At 33.3% G+C, this 23,085-nt stretch overlaps 2 pseudogenes; both read left to right on the plus strand.

The window, feature by feature from the left end:
• Positions 1–7,754: 7,754 nt before the first annotated feature.
• Positions 7,755–23,085, plus strand: LOC100794950 (ammonium transporter 2-like; annotated as a pseudogene).
• On the plus strand, positions 14,497–17,066 carry LOC113001225 (auxin-binding protein ABP19b-like; annotated as a pseudogene).

Consider the following 23,085-nt stretch of genomic DNA (forward strand, 5'->3'; position numbering starts at 1 on the left):
AAATATTTTTTGTCACTAAACTACTCTTGGCTTTCACAAAGAATATATGTTTGATAGAAAATGTATTCTAATCACTCAAAGAGTGGTTACACAATAAGCTCGAATACAATGAAACTCACTAACTTAGCAAAGCTAAGATTCACTCAAGTTTCCTTCATCTAGTAAACTACAGTGTTACAACACTTTATTCATTTTGTCTCAGATTATTCTCTTGTAATTTCAACAACATTAACACGAACATCTTCAATCTTTACATAGACTTCAAAGCTTTGATATGTTGAGATCCCAACTAGCCATTATCTAATAGCTTTGGCACTTGGCATGTGGCCGCTACTATGCAGAAAGAGAGAGTGGGGACCACAAACACTTTCTGCAACATATCTTCAAATAAGTAAAACCTTTCAGTGTTGTGTAGTGCTTAGAGCTGACTTTTAGCGTACAAATCGAAAGAAACGTTAACAATATAAGACAAAAGGAATTAAAAATATCAAAACAAGACAATTTAAAATTTTCCTTTTATGCACTAAGGCACAAGTTTCTTACTGAACTTATGAACGTTGCTTTCTGATGATTGTTTTCAATACCTGAGGATTGATTAACTGTTTAATTGCTTTTGTACTACGAGCCAAGTGCTAAAACACTTGTCTGCTCAGGACTGGATGTTGAAGCAGTATCATCCAATGATTGATACTTTCTCTATCATCTAGAGCCAATCTATTCACCCTTTTTGGCTTGTCTCTCATAGAGATATATGAAATTGTAGCTTAGCATGAAATTTTAATACATAAAATTTATACTTTATTAACATCAAAACCTTAAGGACTTAATTATTTGGTACAATCCAATGTGATTTGGACGCAGTCAGACTTCAAAATTATGTTGTGATTACGGACAAAATTACTAGCAAAGTTTCAAATGATGACAATTGAAGGCTAGTGAGATTGTTTTCATATGAAGAATTTAAGGAGGCAACTTTCCAAATGCTACTAGATAAAGCACCTGACCTAGATGGATTTAATCTTGGGTTTTACCATCATTTTTTGAGTATTTGTTGAGAGGATGTGTTTATGGTTGGATGCAAGTGGCTCATGTAACTACCCAATTTTTCGTAAATAAATTTAAAAAGCTTTTTAGTAAAAAAAATAAATATAGAGAAAATAATAGGCTGAGTACCCTAGGTATAAATAGCTATGTTAAGTCAGATGTCTCCTCTTTCCCTCATTTTCGTTTTTCTCTTTTCTCCACTCAAAACCCTTTCTTTTTCCCGCAACCCACCAAACCTGTCTCAGAAAAATGACGATCTGAAACTCGTTCACCGTTGGATCGTCCTGAAATTTGAGAAACACGTTCGAAACCCAATTTCGAGCATGCTTACCGTTGGTAATTTCTATATCATGTTTGAGCTGAGAGAAATATCTTTCGCATCGTAGCCTTTTTCTTTCCCACAGAAATCCAAAACGGTCTCAGTAAAACTATGATCCCGGTTTCGTTAAGCGTTGGATTTTCATGAAATTTGGATATGTGGTTTTTTATTCAATTACGCACGCCTTCACCGTTGGGATTTGCGAGATAATAGTCACGTAGAGAGAAAAAGGAATCGCATCAAGACAGTACAAGCGGAGGCTTCAATCCCTTCTTTGTCTCTCTGACGTTTGGAAACTCTATCGGAGCAATTAGAGGAAAAAAATTGGAGGAATCTTAGGGAAACGCTAGAGATGCTGCTATCGCTGGCTGAAGACACGTGAGCCCGCTTAGAGGTAAGGGATGAGTTATTCACGATTGGGGATTAGTGAGAACATGTGTAGGGATCTTTAGAGATATCAATTGGAATGAGTTTTTGGGTGTTTTTGCAATTTTCATTTTATCCTTATAATTATTACATTGAATTATATATGTTTGATGGATTAGTTGATGTCTCAATGAGAAATTGTTGTGAAATTGATGTCTCCTTGTGTTGAATCTGAACCCCTTAAAAAAATTAAGTTATTTTTATTAAAGTAAAATGTATTTTAAATAATATTATTCAATGACTTATTTTATACAAATTATTATCTTGTTCTAATTTTTCTACGACGATGATCAACATGTTATGTGTATATAATTATTGTAATACTAGAATAATAAATTAAAGAAAATTGTAAGGTTAATGCCTAGTGGTAATTTCTTTTGATGTAATATTAAATTAATTGTTATAGAAATTCTTTGATTAAAAACAATGTAGTTTAATTTACTATATACATATACATATATATGTTTTGTATCATGCAAATATTGTTATTATGTGATGTGTATATGAGTTATAAGGTGTAATAAGTTATTATAATGGTATTATAATATTATTGTGAAGATTGAGTAGTATAAAGTTGAATGTGTCAATTTGCGAGATACATGTAAAAATGAGATGGTTAATGTGATATTATGAGATGTTAAATTGTAGGCATGATATTTGATCGTGAATAAGTGTGTGTGTTTGACACTTGATGTGACAATAATTATATTGTGAGTTGTGAATTATACAATAAACCGACCAATGTTATCTTGAGAAAAGCGTTGATGCGCAATGTTTAAGAGAAAGTGTAGGTTTCCTATTTAGGAGCCAGTGTTAAATTGTAGCGTAATGTGTTAAACGTGTTTGAAACACGAGTGTGAGGTCGTGTGTATTGTATAATTCATGAGCAGTGTTTATAAATGAAATATGTGATGAATTGTGGAATAATATGTTGCCTTGAGATTATAATATTATTATTGAGATTGAGTAAAAGTGTAAAGTAGAACAGGTGTTGAATTGTGAGATACGTGAAAACATGTGATGGTGGATTGTGACATTAGGAGATGTGAAATTGTGAATGAGTTTTGGTTGTGAATAAGTGTGTGATTAACTCTTGATGTGACATTATTTGTGTTGTAAGCTGTGAATTGTATAATAACCCGACCAGTGTTATCTTGAGAAAAGTGTAAATGCGCAGTGTTAAAGAGAAAGTGTAGGTTTCCTATTTAGGAAACAGTGTTAAAGAAAAAGTGTAGGTTTCCTATTTAGGAACCAGTGTTAAATTGTAGCGCAATATGTTGTACGTGTTTAAAACACGAGTGTGAGGTCGTGGGTATTGTATAATTCATGAGCAGTGTCTGTGTGCTAAAATGATTTTAGGGGTTGGACCTGAATCAGGAGGGAGAGGTCCTGACGGACTCTTCGGAGTGTAGGCCTTGGGGGTCACCGGGTTTGAGTGCTCCTTTAAGCCTATGCTGATCCCATATGGTTGGAGCATTCTCGCAAAACATCGTGACCCTGACTGGTCTCCCTATGATCTTACTTAGTGAGAGTGACCTGACAAACCCATTGTGTGGTGTGTCTTGTTATGTACTCCTAAGCGTCCCAGGGTGGTTTTTCACTGACATGGTACCACATTGCATATAGGCTTGAGTCTTAGCATAACTGTCTCATGCGCTTGCTAATTGTTTATTATGAAATTGATGTGTTATTATGTCTTGATCAGAGCGTGTGATTCTTGTGTAATGTGATTGATGATTGAAAAGTGTGATTGATGGATGAAAAGTGAACTTTGAATGACAAAGTGGTGGAATTACGTGAATTACGTGTAAGTAAGTTTTATTTGGTTTATATGATATGTATATCTAGTTGTCTTGTTTCTCTATTAGTTAGAAATGTGATAACTCACTCCCCATGTGTTGTTTGTGTTTGGATCCTGTGATGATCTTGAACTTTGTGTTCGGGGGAGCAGATGACTAGGTGAATTGCTTTAAGGAACATTATGTTGAAGGACGTCGAGACACAACGCTCTGATAGGATGTGACAGTGGGACATAAGTTTTTATATTAATTGCATGATGTTAGTCTATTTTATTTTATTTCACTGATTTAACAAAATATCTATGTAAATTTTGATGGCCTTATTTTGAGCCGAATATGTTTGAATAAGTTTAATTGATAATAGTGAAGTGAATGTGAACCTTTTACTCGTATGAGTTTGGTTACCGATATTTTTATATATTTTGCTTATTTATATATATGTCGGGGTAGAGGGTGTCACAGCTCACAGATGGTGTTTCCCCCCTACTGTTAATGATACCACCATTGCTTTGATTCCACAAGGTATGAAAGACTACAAACCTATCTATTTATGTAATATGGCCTATAAAAGTTTGTCTAAAGTGATGGCTAATAGACTAAAGGAGTTCCTGGAAAATTGTGTATCTGAAGAATAATCAGCTTTTATTCCTGGTAGATCTATTATTGATAATGCTTTTGTTGCTTATAAAAATTTTCATTTTATGAAGTGCAAAAGAAAGGGAAATAAAGGAGATGTAACATTTAAAATTGATCTTAGCAAAGCATACGACATAATTGAATGTGGTTATTTGCAGGAGATGCTCATTTAACTTGGCTTTCATATATAGACTTTGTTAAATGGATAATGCTTTGTGTTTCTTCTGTGAATTTTTATGTTAATGTAAATGATTAAGTGATTGAGCCTATTACTCCACAAAGGGGCCTACATCAAGGGATCTTCTCTTTCTTTACCTTTTTATATTGTGTCTTGTTCTAATAAAAGATGCAGAAAAGAAGGTTGAGGTGCATGGGGTTAAATTTGTACATATGCTCTTGTTGTTTCCCACTTATTGTTTGTAGATGATAGTTTTTTTTTTGAGCTAATGAGAGAAGTTGTGATGGTTAGAAATATTTTAGATGACTATGCAAAGGCATCTAGGAAATATATCAATCTACTGAAATCTGAAGTCACTTTTAGTTGGAATGTGGATCAAGGTTTGAAGAATGATGTGATATCAATTATGTGGATCAATGCTTTGTCAACAAAAGTATTCAAAGCCAAATGTCTTGGCTTTCTTTACTAATGGCAAGAAGAGGGACAATGGTGAAATCTATTCTTCAAGCTATTCCTAATTATTGCATAAGCATTTTCCTTATACCTACAACTCTTGGTGAAGAGATCCAAAGAATGATGAACTCATATTGGTGGGGGTCGACTAGTAGGGAATCGGGATCGAGGAATGAATTGGCTAGCTTGGGACAAATTATGTGTCTCAAAGGAGCTTGGGGGCTTAAGCTTTCAAAATATCCATGCTTTTAACTTGGCTATGTTAGGAAAACAAGGGTGGAAATTTATATCAAAATCCAATGCTTTGTCAACAAAAGTATTCAAATCCAAATACTTCCCTAAAAGGAATTTTATGGGTGTTGACTTAGGTAACAACCCATCATATTCTTGGAAAAGCATATTGTTTTCCAAAACGGTGTTGAAGGAATGTGTGGGGTGGAAGTTAGGAAATGAGGAGAATGTTAATGTTTGAGAAGAATCATGGTTGAGGCATAAGGGTCATGCAGTGATTCGAACACCACATGTAAATGGCTTGAAGGATTTAAAAGTGGAAGTTTTGATGGATAAAGAGACTTTGTGTTGGAATTACACCTCCCTTGAGAAAATTTTCGAAGTGGAGGATGTTGAGGCCATATTGAGAACAACATTATTGAATTTTGATTAACAGAACACTAAGATATGGGGTTATACATCGAAGGGAGTCGACTCGGTAAAAAGTGTGTACAAAGTGATAATGAATGACCTAGTGGATAATGAACACATAGCAATACATGGTGATTGGAGGTTGATTTGGAAAGTGAATGTTCCACCACAAGCAAGAAATTTGATGTGGAGAATATGTAGAGATTACATTCCAACTAGAACAACTTTGAATTCTAGAGGGGTGCAGTGTTCCATTATTTGTTCGCTACATGAAGTTAAAGTTGAGACAACATTCACACGTTTTTTATGTGAACAAAAAATGAAGATTGATGTTCAAAGCTCAACCCTAAGCCATTGCCTGGAGGAGGTCTTGTTACAGACCAAATCATGTAAGTAATTCTTTCTCACTTTGTTTTCAAAAGTGCAAGAAGAAAGGAAATATCAAATGACTATCTTGCTATAGAGCATATGGATGATATCAAATGACTATTTGGGAAAACAAGGATGTCTTAATTGAGTTTGTGGTTAGAAGAGGGGAGGAGTTTCACTAGAGTATGAAATATGCAAAGAAAAAAGATCATTGGGGAAAATTGACACTTGAAATCGTGTCACTGAAGGCTAGCAAAAACAAGAACATGAATGACTCAAATGCAATGTGGATTTTAGCTTCCATATAATTTGTAATACCATTGGATCTGATTTATGTGTTTGTGATGATCAAGGGATATTGATTTCAGCAATGACATCGTGGAGACAACCATGCACAAATGTTCAAGAATGTGAAGTATGAGGTCTATTAACAACTCTTTGTTTCATAGCTACAATGAATGTTAATCATGTAGTATTTGAATTAGACTGTAAAATGGTAGTTGACAAAATAAATATTGCATGTGAGGATCTGACATAATTGAGAAATATTGTTGATGAGGGTAGAAAGATTTTAGTTATTCATCCATCCTATAGAATAAGATTTATTAAGAGACAAACTAATGAAGTTGCTCATGAGTTAGCAATGGTGGCTCTATTGTTCTCTAATTTCTACTCTATTGATCATATAATTCCTTATATTGAGCATTTGATTCATAATGAAATAAGATAAGTATTATTTAGTAAAAAAAAGATATTTATTTGTTTATTTCTTATATTTTTCTACTATAAATTCTTATGAAAAAACTTTCCCAAACAAATCCATGTCTCAATAATAAGCCACTATATTTAAATTATATTTTTTAGTTTCCATAAAGTATATTTCATTTTTTTAGTCCAATAAATTATATCATTTTTATTTTGGTCCATTTAATTTTTCTAGTCCCTCGGTTAATGCAACATTTTTTCCTTTTATGCGATTGATTTTATTGATGCTATACTCATGGTATATGACATTTTTTTTACTAACATGAGTCTTTTGTATGTCATCATTTGTTGGTATAACACGTGTGACGTCAATAACCATTAACAATTTTTAATGGTAAGAACTAATGACAAAAAACTTATAGGAATATTTTTAAAACAAAAATTATGAGGAATAAAATAAAAATATAATGCGATTTTAGATGAAAAAATTGATATATTTATTTTTAGACAAAAATTACAATGAATAAAACAAAAAAAATGGATATAGTTGCATAATGAAATTCCAATTCTGTTATATTTTTTTTATTTTATTTTTTGCTTTAATTATTTAAATAAAACTATGACACTAAAAACTAAATTTTAAAAGCATAGAGACCAAAATCATAATAGAGAAAAATAGGAGTGACAAAAAATATATTAAAATTAAATTCATATATGTATATTTTCATTCCACCAATCCAAATAAAATATTTCCTCCAATTATTAAATATTTTCACCGGATATCTTTGCATCAAAGTTTTGTTACAAATTAACTTATATGCATGAGTTAATTTCAGCTTTTGAATATATTAATTTATTTATTTTCTTATATTTTTTCCTATAAATTCTTATGAAAAAACTTATCCAAACAAATTCAGGATATTCATGCTTTTCAACTAGTACTAAAGACAAAGATTGAAAGACATATAAGTATACCAACCCACCCAAGCAAAAAGATACAAGACACAAATATTCACAAACTCTAGTCCCATAAAATGAACATATATATACACTAGTGAGTTAAAAGCTTGATTCAAAACCGAGAAGTTCCTACAATTCAAAACTTGTGCAATCCATGGCCACCTCCACAGCATACCAATAGCACCTCCCTACATCCCCTTATTGGCTAAACAAAGGGGAACGCATGGCAGCTAACAGAAGATCGAGCCTGGTAATCCTCTAGGCCAGAATGGTGAAGAAGAAATGGGCCGTGAACTCTGCTTTCATGGCCCATTAAGTCTTCGCACCTAATATGTTAGGTGCTTGTTTGTTATCAAATATCATTCAATAACAAACTCCTTCCCTTTCTAGGGAAGAGCACCGCGCCAAAGTGCCCCAAAGCACGCACCATTTTAACAATGGTGTAGTTGAAAGCGCGGCCTCTGAATTGTTGTTTTCCATGGCTTCTCTTGTGTATTTTTGGTTCACTTTTGCGGCTATCATGATGATCTTGTTGGCGGGATCAGTGCTGGGAAGAATGAACATTAAGGTGTGGATGGCTTTTGTAGACACACACTACGAGTTAGCATGTTAACAGAGATGTATCAATGTTTTCTATTGAGAAAAACGTTAATTTGGTCAAGTGATATTGGCACTATTGGTTGATTTGGATGTGCTTGACATTATGGAAATTAATAATTTAGTACTTGAAATTACATTTGATTATTTTTTGGCATTCCTAAATGTAAACTTAATTTTTTGCTGAGAAAAAAAAGTTGCTTTGTTAACTATTAGCCTAGGCTTAAATATTATTAATTTACTTTTTTTTACATTCTTGGTTTTTCAATTTTGTTCCTATAATTTTTTTCTTTCATTTTTAGTTTATATAAGTTTTTTTTTAGTTTTAATCTCTTTAAAATTTTAATTTTTATTTTTAATTCCTATAATTAGAAATTAAATTGAAAAAAACATACATTTACAAAACTAATTTAAAAAAACCTTGTAGAGATCACAATTGAAAAATTACAAAGAAATAAATTCATGTTTAAGCATTACAATTATATAGACTAATTTGAGTGGTAGAGATAATTTTAAAATTAAATTGACTAAATCTATCATTTTTTTTATAGGCTATAGCATTAAAAAAACCAAATTGATTAATACTCTAAACTTTAAGCATATATAGCACTACTCTTATAAGAATTTACTTGGAAAAAAAATTCTAAAAGTAATTAAGCATGTTTTGATTAGGTTGGGACAAGGTTGAAGAGTGACAGGGAGAGGTTCCCATCGAACAACGTGCTGCTGATGCTTGCGGGTGTAATGATGCAATCCTACCCCGCAAGGGCATTAGATAGAAAACTCCAAGTAGATTGGGCTAGAGATGCAAGAGAAGGCCCTAGGGTTCTTATGAGCCTTAGGGTAGATTTCGGGCCCATGGACTAAGTACGAACCCACTTATCTTTGTAAATATTAGATTAAGGTTTAATTATTTTTGGGCCTTGTATTTAGGGCTCCATAATGTAGGTAGGGTATCCTAGAAATATAGGATTTTTCAGCCCTTGTATTTTAGGGCACTTAGACTAGTTTTTGTATTAGGGGTAGTTTTGTAATTTCACATGCACTAAGTGAATATTTGATGTGTGTTGGGAAATAAGTTTAATTGAATTGGTAGAAGCCCAATCCAATTAAATTTTAGAGGGGGAGGTGAGCATTTGCTTACTACACCCCATTGCCACATCATATAGTCACACTTTGTGCATGTCCTTCATGCTTTACATGCCTCATGACACCTAAGCACACTTAGTGGAGAATCTTGGAATTGATCTTGGATTAGTGGGCTGAACCATAGCTAAAATTCACTAATCATAATTAGTGAAATTTTGGCTCCAAAGTTTGGCTCCACAAATTCAATTTCAAATTCAAGTGAAATTTGAATTGAAATTCAATTTTTCCTCCAATTTTGTGTGACACTTAGGCTATAAATAGAGGTCATGTGTGTGCATTTTTTTTAACTTTGATCATTTGAATATTAAAATTCAGATTTCAAAGCTCATTTAGAGCACAAAATTTCGTGCTCTTCTCTCCCTCTCCCTTCATTCATCTCCTTCTTCCTCCAAGCTCTTATCCATGGCCTCCTATGATGGTGAGCTTTTTCTAGACTCATCTTCTCCTTGAAGTGGCGTCTCCTCTCTCTCTTCCTTCTCCATTCCGCTGCCATTTATCTTCCAAGAAGCAAAGGAATCCATTGATGAAGAAGATCCTAGGCCTACAAGCTCCAATGGAGCTTACACCATGTGGTATCAAGAGCATCTTCATCTAGGTGATGTTCTTTTGCTTCCTCTATCTTTTTGTTCAGTGAATTCTCTTTAATTCCTTGTTCTTCATCTTATTATCCTTGTATATCCTCCATTGTCTTGTGGTTTGGTGCTGTTTAGAGTAGATTCAAAAAAATAAACTGATTAAATCTTAGATCTACACTTGTTCTTGCATTTCTATGATTCAAATTTTGTAGATCTACTCTTGAATCGTGTTTTTTGTGTTGATTTTAGGTTCTATCATTTTTCATTCATAATATTCTTGTGCTGAACCTTTAGATCTAAATTTTCTTCCAAAATATTGATTAGAAAAAAAAACACCAAAATCTAAGTGTAAATCACTTAATCCATGTTGTCTTAGAGTCATGTTTAGTCATAGTAATTGTCACATTATGTTCTAAGTTTGTGTTGAATTTTTATTTTGTTGATTGAATTCTAGATACATTTGTTCATGTATTCTTGTCATTCTTAGCCTATCTTTTGAATTTTGAGTCTAATTCATGCATGTTATTTAGTTCATAACATGTTCTAAATCAATTCCTAGAAGTAGTCTTGTTTTTGAACTTTTTTTTGTTTTCTAAGTTTCCTACATGATGCCTATGATGAAGTTGAGTTGTGGTGCTGAGTTGTGGCTGGATTTGTGAATCAAAATAAGTCTTAAGCTCTCTTGAATTGTGTTATTCAAGATAATTGAGCATAAGCAAACACAAATTGTAACTATCCAAGCCTTAAGCAACATAAACACTACTCTTGATTTCTAGGTTGAAATTGCTGGTGCTGGTAGCTTGAACATACGAACTTGTATAAATTACTGGGAATTGGTCACTACATTTTTTGAGCTGAAAGTTTTACTGAATTTTCTAGACATCTGGACCAAAATTATAAAAAAAGAACCAAGCGATTTGGATTAAAGGAAAAAATAAGAAAAATCGCACAAGTTGGCAGAAAAATAAGTGTCCAGGAAAAAAAATTGAAAGGAAAGTGAGCTTGTTGTTTTGGCTCAAAATTTGCTCTATAATTGGTGCCTATTTTATACCAATCCTAGTTCTGAAATTTCAATTGAAAACTATTGTGAAAACAAGTGCCAAAACTAAAGGTTTCTTGAGTCTTTTTTTTTTTTTAGTTTTTCTACTCTACTCTAGAGCCATTCTAGGTTTCTCTTTGAGTCCTAGCTTGTTTTTTTGTGTTTTTCATTGCTTTAATTGTTGAATAATCCTTGGAAATTTGTCTTGTTAAAACTCTATTGGTTTAACTTTCATTTCATTTTTTTTGGTCTTTGGTTATTGCTTGTCTCTTTGTTTCCTTGCTTTTGAGTTGCCATATAGGGAATTGGAAAAGAGGATTGGTGCCATGTCTTAAAGAATTTGAGTCAAGAAGCAAGGGGCCAACCACCTTAAGAGCTATTGTACTAAGAAGCACTCCAAATTGAGTGAAACACTAAAGAGAGAATAGCCACCACAATTGAGGACTCTTTTTTTTTTGTAATTTTGTAATTGGCAATTTGTTTTGCTTTCAAATTTTATGACAAAAAGGCCTTTCATTGGAAGTAAGTTGGGAGCCTCCAATAGGTCACCCTACTTCCATTTGTGTGTAATAATTTTAGGCAATTTTTCCTAAGGATAGTGAGTGTTTTGTTGGGAACCTTAAATGAGGTCATTCAAACACTCTTAGGATCCGCCTAGTTTGCATTTCTTGCACTTTAATTTCTTGCTTACTTTCATAGCTTCTTTCCTTTACCCTCCATTGTCAAACCGCCTAGATAGCTTGTCTTTTACCAATTATTTTTTACCTTATCTTTCACACCTCTTTTAGTGTTTATTTTGGCTAGTTTCAACCATAGTTTATTTTACCTTTTGTTTTCAAACCCCCAACAAGAAAGAACCACAACTTAGAAACCACCATGAGTCTTCATTCTTCATCTAGTATTAATGGTGAGGGTTCTAATACTAAGGACCCCTTGTATAAGATATTAGATGAGTTGAGATCCCTTAAGTTGTGGAAAGAAAAACAAGAAAGAAAAGAAAAAGGAAAAAAAAGAGTGGAAGAAATAAGTCAAGATGAAAAAGAGAAAATAAGGGAAGAAGAAAGAAGGAAAATGCTAAAAGAGTTAAGAAAAGAAAAACATGCCTCCTATAGTAGTCATAACTCTTGCAAGAGCCTAAGTGAAGAACTTCGTGACTATTATGAAGGAAGGCATAGGTCACATCTTAGATCTCACTCCCATATGAGAGAAAAGGAAAGAAAGCCTCAAGAGGCTAACATTAACCTCCCATACTTTCATGGGAAGGACAATGTAGAGGCTAACTTAGATTGGAAAATAAGTGTAGAGCAACAACTTAAAAGGAAGTCTACTTCAAAATCTTATGGCTCTCACTCTTATCCAAAGAAAGACCAAGGTCAAGGCATCTTCGGGGTGACACCTTCTAAGCCCAAAGATGATAAGGGGAAGACAATAGAAAAGAAACCCCTTAAGGCTAGTATGCAAGAGAAGACTAGCTCCATAAAGTGCTTTAAATGTCTTGGAAGAGGGCACATTACTTCTCAATGCCCCACCAAGAAAACCATGATTATGAGGGGCCAAGACATTTATAGTAGCCAAGATGAGGCTACTACTTCACCTTCCTCTAGTGAAAGTAAAGAAGCAAAAGGGGAAGAATCTAGTGAAGAAATCTACCCCCAAGAAGAAGGAAAACCTTTAATGGTTAAGGAGGAGTGTAAGGAGGTAAGTGTCTCCTCCAAGAGGTTAGCTAAGAAGGAAAGACATTTTGAAATAAAGACAAATATTAAAGAAATTTCCCCTCTTAAATAACCTCCACATTTTCTCCTTTGTAAAAAGACACTTGTTAGCATTGCCACACCTCTTAGGCTTGAGTTTATTCCTCAAGTAAAGGAGTTGTTGGATGAGGGTTTGGTTCACAAGAGCTTAAATCCTTGTGCTTTGTTGGTGCCCAAAATAGGTATTATTAGGCACCAAATCCCTAAAATAGGTGGTATGATGAATGCTTTGGGTGGTGCAACACTCTTTTGTAAAATCACTCGTGCATCCAACATCTTCATGATTTGTGTACATAGGGACTCATTAGGTAGGTTTGTTCTTATTTTTTGTTTCAATACAAACTTAGGTACTCATATGGGACACCTTAGGTTTGTCATACTTTTTGGTAGGAATAATCAACATGAAAATACAGAAAAATGTATGTTCTATTGCTTTACTTTTCTTAATTTTTTAAATTGTGATCAAGGGATTCCCATGAACCCTAAGAGAATAAAGGTCATTCTCGAGTGGCCCGCTCCACCAAGTGTAAGAAAAATTTGGGGCTTCCATGACTTAACAAACTTTTACAAAAGGTTTGCCCCATATTTTTCTATACTTGTAGCACCACTCATTGAGTTGGTGAGGAACCATGTTTCTTCATGGGAAGATGCCCAGGAAATGAGTTTTCAGACCTTACCTTACTTCAACATACTAAACTTCCTATATTTCTAGGGTACCCTACCTACATTATGGAGCCCTAAATACAAGACCCAAAAATAATGAAACCTTAATCTAATATTTAAAAAGATAAGTGGGCTCGTACTTAGCCCATGGGTTCGAAATCTACTCTAAGGCTCATAAGAATCCTAGGGCCTTCTCTTGCATCTCTAGCCCAATCTACTTGGAGTTTTCTATCCAATGCCCTTGCGGGGTAGGATTGCATCATGCAGGGTTGCTATGGATGGCGTGGTCAGGGTTCAACAGTGGAGCACCATATGCAGTTAACATTGCCTCTTCCATTGTTGTGCTCGACACTAACATTTGTGCTGCCACTAGTTTCCTTTTATGGACTTCTCTTGATGTAATTTTTTTTGTAAGACTTTGGTGATTGGAGCTGTTCAGGGCATGATGATTGGAATCGTTTATTTAAACTTAAAATGAATAATTTTTAAATAAGTACTCATTTAAAAACAATAATTATAAACACTACTACAAAAGCAGCTTTCTACGCCAGGCATTCGACGACGGTTTCATACAACCGTCGTAGAAGGTGAATCGATGGCATGTTTGTAATTAAGGGCATGAGAACGACGTCGTTTTGCCGCTACTCGTCGTAGACATGCAGTCGTTGTGGCAATTCGTATTTAGGTGGCTAACTTATAAAAACGGTTTTGTGGAAAAAACCGTCTTTGTATCGTTAATGGTAACACGTGCCAAACATGTGAGTGGGCCATTGAGTATACAAATATGGTGGTCTAGTGAGACCGTCTTTGTTTTTGTTAGTACTTTCATGTGGCAGCCACGTGATTTGAGGATTTAAAATACAAAGACGGTCTTATCCAGATACTCGTCTTTGGATTGTTGGTGGTTTCACGTGTAGGCCACATGATTTGAGGCGTTAAAATACAAAGACGGTCTTATCCAGATACCCCTCTTTGTATTGTTAAGGTAGAAACACGTCAACATCTTCGTCATTTAGATACAAAGGCAGTCTTTCCCCAAGAACCGTCTTCGTATTGTTGGTGGTTTCACGTGGAGACAACGTGATTTAAGGCGTTAAAATACAAAGACGGTCTTATTCGAAGAGTCGTCGGTGTATGTTTTGTAGAGACACGTGGCGGTCCCCTGATGTTCGATGTTGTTGTCATTCAAAGATGGTCTTTGCTAAGACCCGTCATTGTATCCGAAATGGTATCACATGGCTGGCACGTGCTTGTTACTTTCTCTTACTTTGGTGTGCCCTATCACTTCTTTGCTCGAAATTTCGACTCAATTACTCTTACTTTGGCGCCCTAGCTAGGTACATAGACCATCGTCTCCGACAAACACCATCGTCTACGTTGCGTCTTGTTCAGTTTGCAGCCACCGCCGATAAAGGTAAGGCTGCATTTAGGTCTTGTTTGTGTATACCTTCATTTGCATGTCTTATATTCCTTCATTCATTTGATGATTTTGCTTCCTTGTCGTCTCAGGCCGTTAGTTGCTGGTGGTGGTCTACATCGTCTTAAAGCTGCGTCCTATATAAGGTAAGGTTTATAACATTGTAGTGTTTAATGTTTGTATGCACATTGTATGGACAAAGCTGGTTCCATAAGGTAAGATACATTGTGTGTTTTGTGAGAGAAACTCTAATTTTTGTTTATCTTTTTATGTAATCTGAAGCTGTTAAATGTTTTTTTTTTTTGCATTTCAGTGGGGTTTATGTGGGCCTCGTTGATGAAGCTGACTTGTGGCCAGCGAGTGAACGACCTTTGGAAACAACCTCCTGCCATCCTTCATCAGTGGTGTCATCCTATGCCAGATTATCACTTTCATTGAGCATTGTTTGGTCTAAGTTAGTACACTGAACTTCATCAATCCCCTGATGTTTAATTTGAGCTTCAGATTTATTGTCTTTATCATTAGTAGTCTCTGTAATTGAATAAGCTGGAGACTAAATTATATATAAATATCTTCTTTATAAAAGTTTTATTTGAATTACATAACTAAATTCATTTATTTTCAAATTGGCCTAATGATGAAAGATTTTGGTAGTTTCACTAGTTTGTATGAAATGTTATGAGTACCGATGGAAAGAGTTGAATGTAATTCCTTAATTATATCTGATTTTGTTGTTTTTCAATTAAAATTGGCTGTTAATTTTTTTAGTTGGCCAGGATGAGAGCAGATGTAACACATGCATCATGCATGTCATATCATTCATGGTGTGGGTAGTAGTAGGGATTGTACCAACTTTTGTTGCCTTTCAATTCATTTTTTATGCATCATTCATGGCGGGGGTATAAGCAAAAATAGTACGAAGGATAAAGACAAATGTTGCGAGGAAAGCAACTTCCCACGCCACTCTCCATTCATTGACAGTACTACACTAGTCTTTATCTTTGTGTCTACTTGTGTGGCCATGTGACTACCTTCCCATCGGCCACTCAAGTTTCCCTCAGTTTTTGATTTGTTATTCTTAATATTGTCTTCGTAAGTTCGAAGTTCTAAGTTCCAATCTCCGTAACGAATTTCATAATATCCATAGACTCAATATTTTCCCTGTTGAGTACTCCTTAGACATGTCATCCTTCAATTTGTTAATAATAATAATCGCACAATCAATGTTATTAGTGTTGTGATTTGATTTTATTTACTTAGTCGACAATCGATCTTTGATAAGCCTCCAACCAAAGATTGAAGCTTCATGGTTCAAACTTCCAACACCCACCATTAGTTTCTTATTTATGGGTCCAAGTTATTTTTGCGATTAGTCTTTATGCATTTGCATTGATTTGACTTTGTTACCCCATATTCATTTGACTTTGTTACCCGATATAACAGTAACCAAGAAGTACGTTTTCCTTCAATTAATTTTCTGGTTTTCACATCTTAATAAAGTTTCTTTCCTTTGTATCTGTGGCTGTTGAATGTTGATTACAGAGTTCTCTATTCACGTTCACATGGTTCTAATATTAATGTTGTTTTTAGATTTGAATTTTGTTTATTTGAAATTGCTTTGTTTTGCTTGTGTGTGGTGCAAATGTCGCAGGATCGAAGTAACTATATAAAACATCATTGTCCATCCCTAACAAAATGAAATGTAACTAGTTTTGATCAGAGCTTGTAGAACTAAAATCAGCACATGGTTACAAGCCAACACACCATTTTTTTTCTTAGGCCAAACTGCTTCTTCTAGTGCTCCATTAATTAGGAGTTTGGTTCCTGAAAGGTGCAGACACACCTGCAGGCTACCCCTGCAAGCCACCTGATAATAGAACATTGATGACTTTGTGTACACTGGGTTATAGCTGAAGCTGCAAATGTCATAAACATAATGAATGTTGCTGTGACCCCAACTTTTGTGGCTAGATCCCATGTATCAATGGCCTCAATGGAGAGATGAGGAAAGTTGCGTTATCCAGGTCTCAATGGCCTTGAAGTATATGCAGTAAGGTTGGACGTTGGTCCTAGTGGTGTTATCCCACACCACACTCATCCCGGTGCCAATTAAGTACTCATTGTGCTTCAAGGTCAGATCCTTGCTGAATTCATATCTTCATGTAACATTGTTTATCAGAAGGTGCTGAAAAAGGGAGAGCTCACTATTTTCCCACAAGGGTTGTTGCACTTCGAAATTGATGTTGGTAACAGAAAGGCCCTGACTTTTCCTGTTTTCAGCAGTGCAAACTGTGGCCTCCAAATCCCTGAAAATTGTATTTTGAGAAAACAAAATCATATATGAAAAACAAAGTAAACTTAGGCCAGAAAATAAAATGCGCAAATAGAAATGTTGCAGCAAAAGTAAATGCCTCAACTAAGGCCTTAATCTCTGCTGCAAACAAGTATTGCGTTCACAAAAATACTTCTAGAAGTTACATAACTTCATCACATGGTAAATACATCTGAATCATAAGTAACCACCATGACATTGCAATGTAGCATATAGTATACTTACATAGAGGATCCACTCTGGCTATGCTTTCGCCCTAACACAGAGTTAAAAACATTGAGTCATACCTCCTAGAATCTTAATAAGGATCAGATATTCCAATTTCAATCTTACAATATGAATCCATTCACTAACACTCTTTGAAAACACGTTTTCCTTCATTGCTTGAAATTCTTATTGATCCCACTACTTTGGGAATGAAATCCACAAAATGAAAAATGAAACTCGCTCAACTCACATGTTCAGCAAGAGCCATATGAATTTCACCAAAACATTTGATGCCCGAGGCAGGGAAAACGAAGATATTTGAAAACATTGTGTTAATGTTCATGCAGAAATTCCTCAAAAAGGCATTTGAGGTATTGAATATTCAAAATTATTTGAGTGCAATTAACTGTTTAAACTTTTCTTTTGAGTTAGGTATCTTACAAACCCAACAATTTAGTTTGAGATTTTGGATAGAGAGATTAGAAAACAGAATAGAGAAAAAGCAAGAACATTTCTGTAATATGCACAGAATGGAAAACAGAATAAAAGAGAGAATTCACCTTCCAAAGGTTTCCCCTTATACAACTGTGTTGCTACTTAGTTCCTGTTCCTCAAATGCTAATAATTCAGAATGAAACCTCTTCTATTCTGTCCTATTATTTTAGCTAAGCCCTTATTCATGCAATGCTAACCACAGTCAATTTTGTAGCTACTCTTAATCATGCAACTATTTTTTGTAACTGCTTCAATTGCTTTGCATCATCTCTCTTTTATTCTTCTATAATTTTTTTCTTTGTCTTGGGTTACATCAATTCAATTTCCTTGAAGTTCAACCTTGTCCTAAAGGTGGAAATTGGGGATTCTCCCCTATATGATTTTTTTTTATTTTCATCTTTGCATATAATGCTTTTCCCACTTGAGTTGGGATAATCTCCCTATTATTGTGTACTTGTTCATCTTCTACACTTCTACCAGCACCAAGATTGTAAGCGATATACTTTTTTTTTTTTGGGCATTTGTACATGTGACTAAATGGCTGGCTACATTGAAACCATGTCCCTTCTTCCTGTCTTTTGTTATACTATTGATAAGGAAGCTTTTGTGCTCCCCTGTTTCTCTTGGGAATGTGGTAGTGGTGGTGGACTTTTTTTGCTGACTGATCTGATGCTCTATGTCCTTGCACACCCCTGTCTGAATTGTATGTTGGGCCCTAGGTATTCCTTACTGGGCCTAAAGATGCCCGTCTTTGAATAATTTTAGGTAATCCCATGGGGCAGCCCAAATCGATTGCATTTGAGTTACCATCCTTGGCTTTCTGCACTAGATTAATGCTTGAATGATTGAAATGGAGACTTTTAGAATTCTAAGAGTTCTTTAGTACACAGCTCTTCTTCAGCTATGAAGTTAATGTTTTTTGAGTATGCTGTTTGTCATTGTCCTCTCTTTCAATGCTAATATACGACGGTCCCTCGGAGACAACCGTCGTAGAATATACAACTAACTACGACGGTCACCTATAAAATACCGTAGTAGTATTAAGTTCATTCTACGACGGTCCCTTGAAGACAACCATCATAGAATATAGCAAAGACTGCGACGGTCTCTGGGAGCACACCGTCGTAGAGTACGATTAAGCCTACGACGGTGCTACCCCCATGACCGTCGTAGTCTTTTGTAAGTTTTAAGACGGGACTGTCTGACAGTCCGTTTTAGAATTGTAGAATATCTATGACGGTTTTGGATAACCGTCGTTGAAATCGGCATAATTTTTTACGTCATCAGAGACAACGACGATCGTTAACCGACGTAAAATACCATTTTTAATCGATGTTGAATTCTACTTCTGTAGTAGTAAATTATTTAATAAGTAGATAAAATTTAAGTAATTTCTTAGTTTGATGATCCTAATGAGTTATAACTAAAAGTACATCATGATGGCAAAGTAACAAGATCAAAAGAAGGAAATGAAAAAAATTCGAATTTAAAAATGAAGAGTAGTTCTAATAATATATTCTATTTCACACTCCAAATTATATTGATTAAAATTTATTTAAAGTTGTAAAATCATATAAACAACATTTCATCTATATTTTATATATGCACACAAAAAAAAATTGCCTGATCTTTTTTTGGCATGTCAGAATTTTATTTCTAACTAAAGTATATTTTTAATTTACTTAAATATAATCCCATTTGATTTTAATCTTTTAATTTAAAGATTACTATTTTTGATTTTGTAAATTTGTTTTTCTAAAATAATTATGTGCTTGACTTACATAACCATGTCATGTAACATTTTATTTCAAAATAATTGCTGATATAATATTACTAATATATGTCACACGTAATTATAAACAAATTATACCAAAGTCTATACAGTGACATGATCAAAATCTAACAAAAGATTTTGAATGATTAAAAATTTAATGATACATGGACTTAAAATATTTAAAGTACATATATAGTTACCATCATCACTTATAAGGTTTAATTAGTTGTAGCATAATTAATTGGCAGTTGTTGACAATTAATTAATACAAGTGTGATGATGGGAATGCAAATTGCAGGTCTGGTGCAATCTTGGGCGGCTATTGTAATGGGGATGCTTTCAGGGAGCATTCTATGATGATCCTCCACAAGAAGTCAAGCCTTCTATAGAACGTAGGGTTTTCTTTCTCTTGGTCAAAACACCGTACTTTTCAACTTAATTTTCAATTCACAATAAGCTAAGGATCAGTTTGTTACTGACAAAAGAGAAAAAAAAATCAAATGAACAGTAAAAAATCATATTTTTATTTTTTACTTTAATTCAAAATATTCATTTTTTCTCACTTTTATCTTTTTTCATTCCACCTTATCAAAGATTTCATTAACAAGGCTCTTTTCCCATTAGGAGAATATAAAGCATTCACTTCATTTTGGGTGGATTGGAGTGAAAAGAAAAAAATAAAAGAAAAAGTGCTAAATGATATAATGAAAAAAAAAAGAGATAAGAATAAAACAAGACGAAAGAAAGTGAGTATAATTTTATAATAACATTTTCATCTATTTTGTGCGTCAACTTTATTTAATGAATATAAATTAAATACTAAAGTTCACCCCCTTTTTTGTGGTAAATCAGGTGGAAGAAAGAGAAAAATGGGAAATAGAAAAGAAAAAGAAAAAAAAAAGGTAAAAATGACAGATAGAGAAGAACAATAGAATATAAGTCAGTTTTATTTGATAAAAAAAAATATTTGAGTTAATTTTTAAATATTGTTAATATAATAATTTTTAGCATAGTTATTTTAAAAGTCTATGATATGACAATTTATGATTGATCAAGTGACAATGTAAATTTCTTTTATACAGTCAATACATATACTATTAATAAATATACTTAAAAAGACTTTAAAAAGCGTGCTGCAAACTCGCGATATTCGTGGAGTTTTAGGTTTGGGTCGTTTTTGCTATGCTTGTTTCATTAATTCTCTTTCGATGATATTCCTGTATAACTTTAGGTCTGAGTTGCTTTTGTTTCGCTTGTTTGATTAATTCTCATTCAACAATATTAGAAAGTTAGCCAAGAAATGGACAAATTCACATGTAATCTGTTGATTAACACTTTTCCCCCACGAAAGGTAATTAGAGTTGCTTTTGATATAAAAGATCAACGTAGAAGATCGATGAATTAATTCTCGTGTCTTGTGATTTCTGTTTCAAAAGTAGAGTCCTAAAAAATAACTGGAATTCAAGGTTTTTACTCAAGTGATATAGTGATATAGTGATATAATTTATTTGCTTAAATATGTTTTTATTTCTCATAAATATATGAATTTTTTTTTTATTTTTTAATAAATTTTTGTTTTGTGTTGAGTTTTTAATAAAATAATAATTTTATTTTTTATTTTTGATACTTAGTTTTAGTTCCCGATAAATAACGAATTTTGAGTTTAGTTCACGATAATTTTTGTCTATTTATTATATGTTGAAATTAAAATAAAATTTGTTAATTTATTAAAAAATAAATACAAAATTCATTAATTTATTAAGACTAAAACAAAATATCAAAAACTAAAAATAAAAGTGTTATTTTATTAAGGACTCAATGATAAACAAAAATTTATTAATAAATAAATAAATCTAATATTTATTAATGATAAAAACATATATAGGCTTAATTTATTTATTTTTAATGAAGTGGTAGTTGTATAATAATTCTCCATTTCAGGTAAAAAAAAATCTTCATTTTGAACAAAAATATCTTCAAACATCGTTATCATCTTATTTACTGGAAATAGATTTCATCCATTTGCCTTATCGGTCAGATTACCTTTTAGACTCCAACGATATTATTAATCTAATGCTGGTTATTTACATAATTGATCCTAAGTTATCGCTGTCTTATCATTAAAAAAATTTCAAACATACTCTTGATATTATCAATTACATTTCCATTAAAAAAACATTTGAAATATATAATTTTTCACGCTTTCCAATAATGACATATTATCTTTACTACTTAAAGTAATTTAATCATTTATTTCTGCAACCCAAAAATTGTATTTTATTGTTATTTTTAATTTTAATTTAATATGTTTATGTTAATTGTTTAAATAACAAATACATGTATAACGCTTTTTAATTACATAAAATTTTCACTTCAAAAATCTAGAAAGCAAAGAATAATCCTGAAAAAAAAATATACACTACTTTTCATAATACATGCTTATATTTGTGTTAGTGTGTGAGAGAGAATCTGCATAAAGTCGAACTGCATAGCTTGAACAGTCAAATGAGTAAGAGATCAATTTAGTAAATTTCTTTTTAATAACACTTTATTTTTGTTACAATTACACTTACTTTAAATTTACAAAAAAGTTAACTTGGTGGTTGAAAAGATAATGTTAAGGGTTGAAGGAAAAATACTAGTGCATTCCAATTCCCCACTAACAACTAATATTAACATTGACCAATAAAAAAAATATTGAATTCATAATTTCTAGGTATTTCCTTATCATTTTGTGAATTTACATTTCACAGGTGGATGACACCCTTGGAGTGTTCCACACACGCTGTGGCTGGCCTATTAGGTGCCCCCCTAACAGGCCTCTTGGCAGAAACTCAGCTTTGTAGACTCATTCCCAGTGACCAACTCAAGGGGTGCCTTCTATGGCGGCAGCAGCGGTGTTCAGTTTTTGAAGTAATTGGTGGCAGCATGCTTCATCGCCACCGTCTATGGAGAAGAAGCTTATGCCCTTTGGGGTGATGGTGAAAAATATGACCCAACCAAGCATGGATCCTCAAGAGTGGATAAAACTTCAGCATCACCCCGTGTTAATGTAAATGGAGCAAGGGGTGTGACCATAAATTTATGATTCATGTAGACATAGTTATGTATAGTCGTAGGGTAGTGTTAATGTCTTATGGAAAAATATGAATGAATGTTCATTCGTGTAAGTTTTACTATCACATAAGTATATATGTAACAATGAGATTGTAATTTAATTAGAAAGTTTTAAGAGTGTAAACATTTTTTGCATTATTATCTAATTATAAATTAACGTGTGTAAAATTAGTGAGTTTTATAATAATCATTTAAAAAATCATATTTAAAGTAATTTCTAATTATTTGACAGTGTGAATATGTTAACTGAAAATTAAACTCATGAGATTATTATAATATTGTCACAGTATATATTGACTATTGAGCTTGTATATATTTCGTGAATTAAAATTTCAATATTTGATGGGAATTGCATAGGTGATATTATTTTTATTCATTGAATAACCCATAGACAAATACAGTCAACCCCATCCTGCACAAAGAATATATACACAGCTC

The sequence above is a fragment of the Glycine max genome, chromosome 3, assembly GCF_000004515.6.
Source record: "Glycine max cultivar Williams 82 chromosome 3, Glycine_max_v4.0, whole genome shotgun sequence".
In the NCBI taxonomy this organism is placed as follows: domain Eukaryota; kingdom Viridiplantae; phylum Streptophyta; class Magnoliopsida; order Fabales; family Fabaceae; genus Glycine; species Glycine max.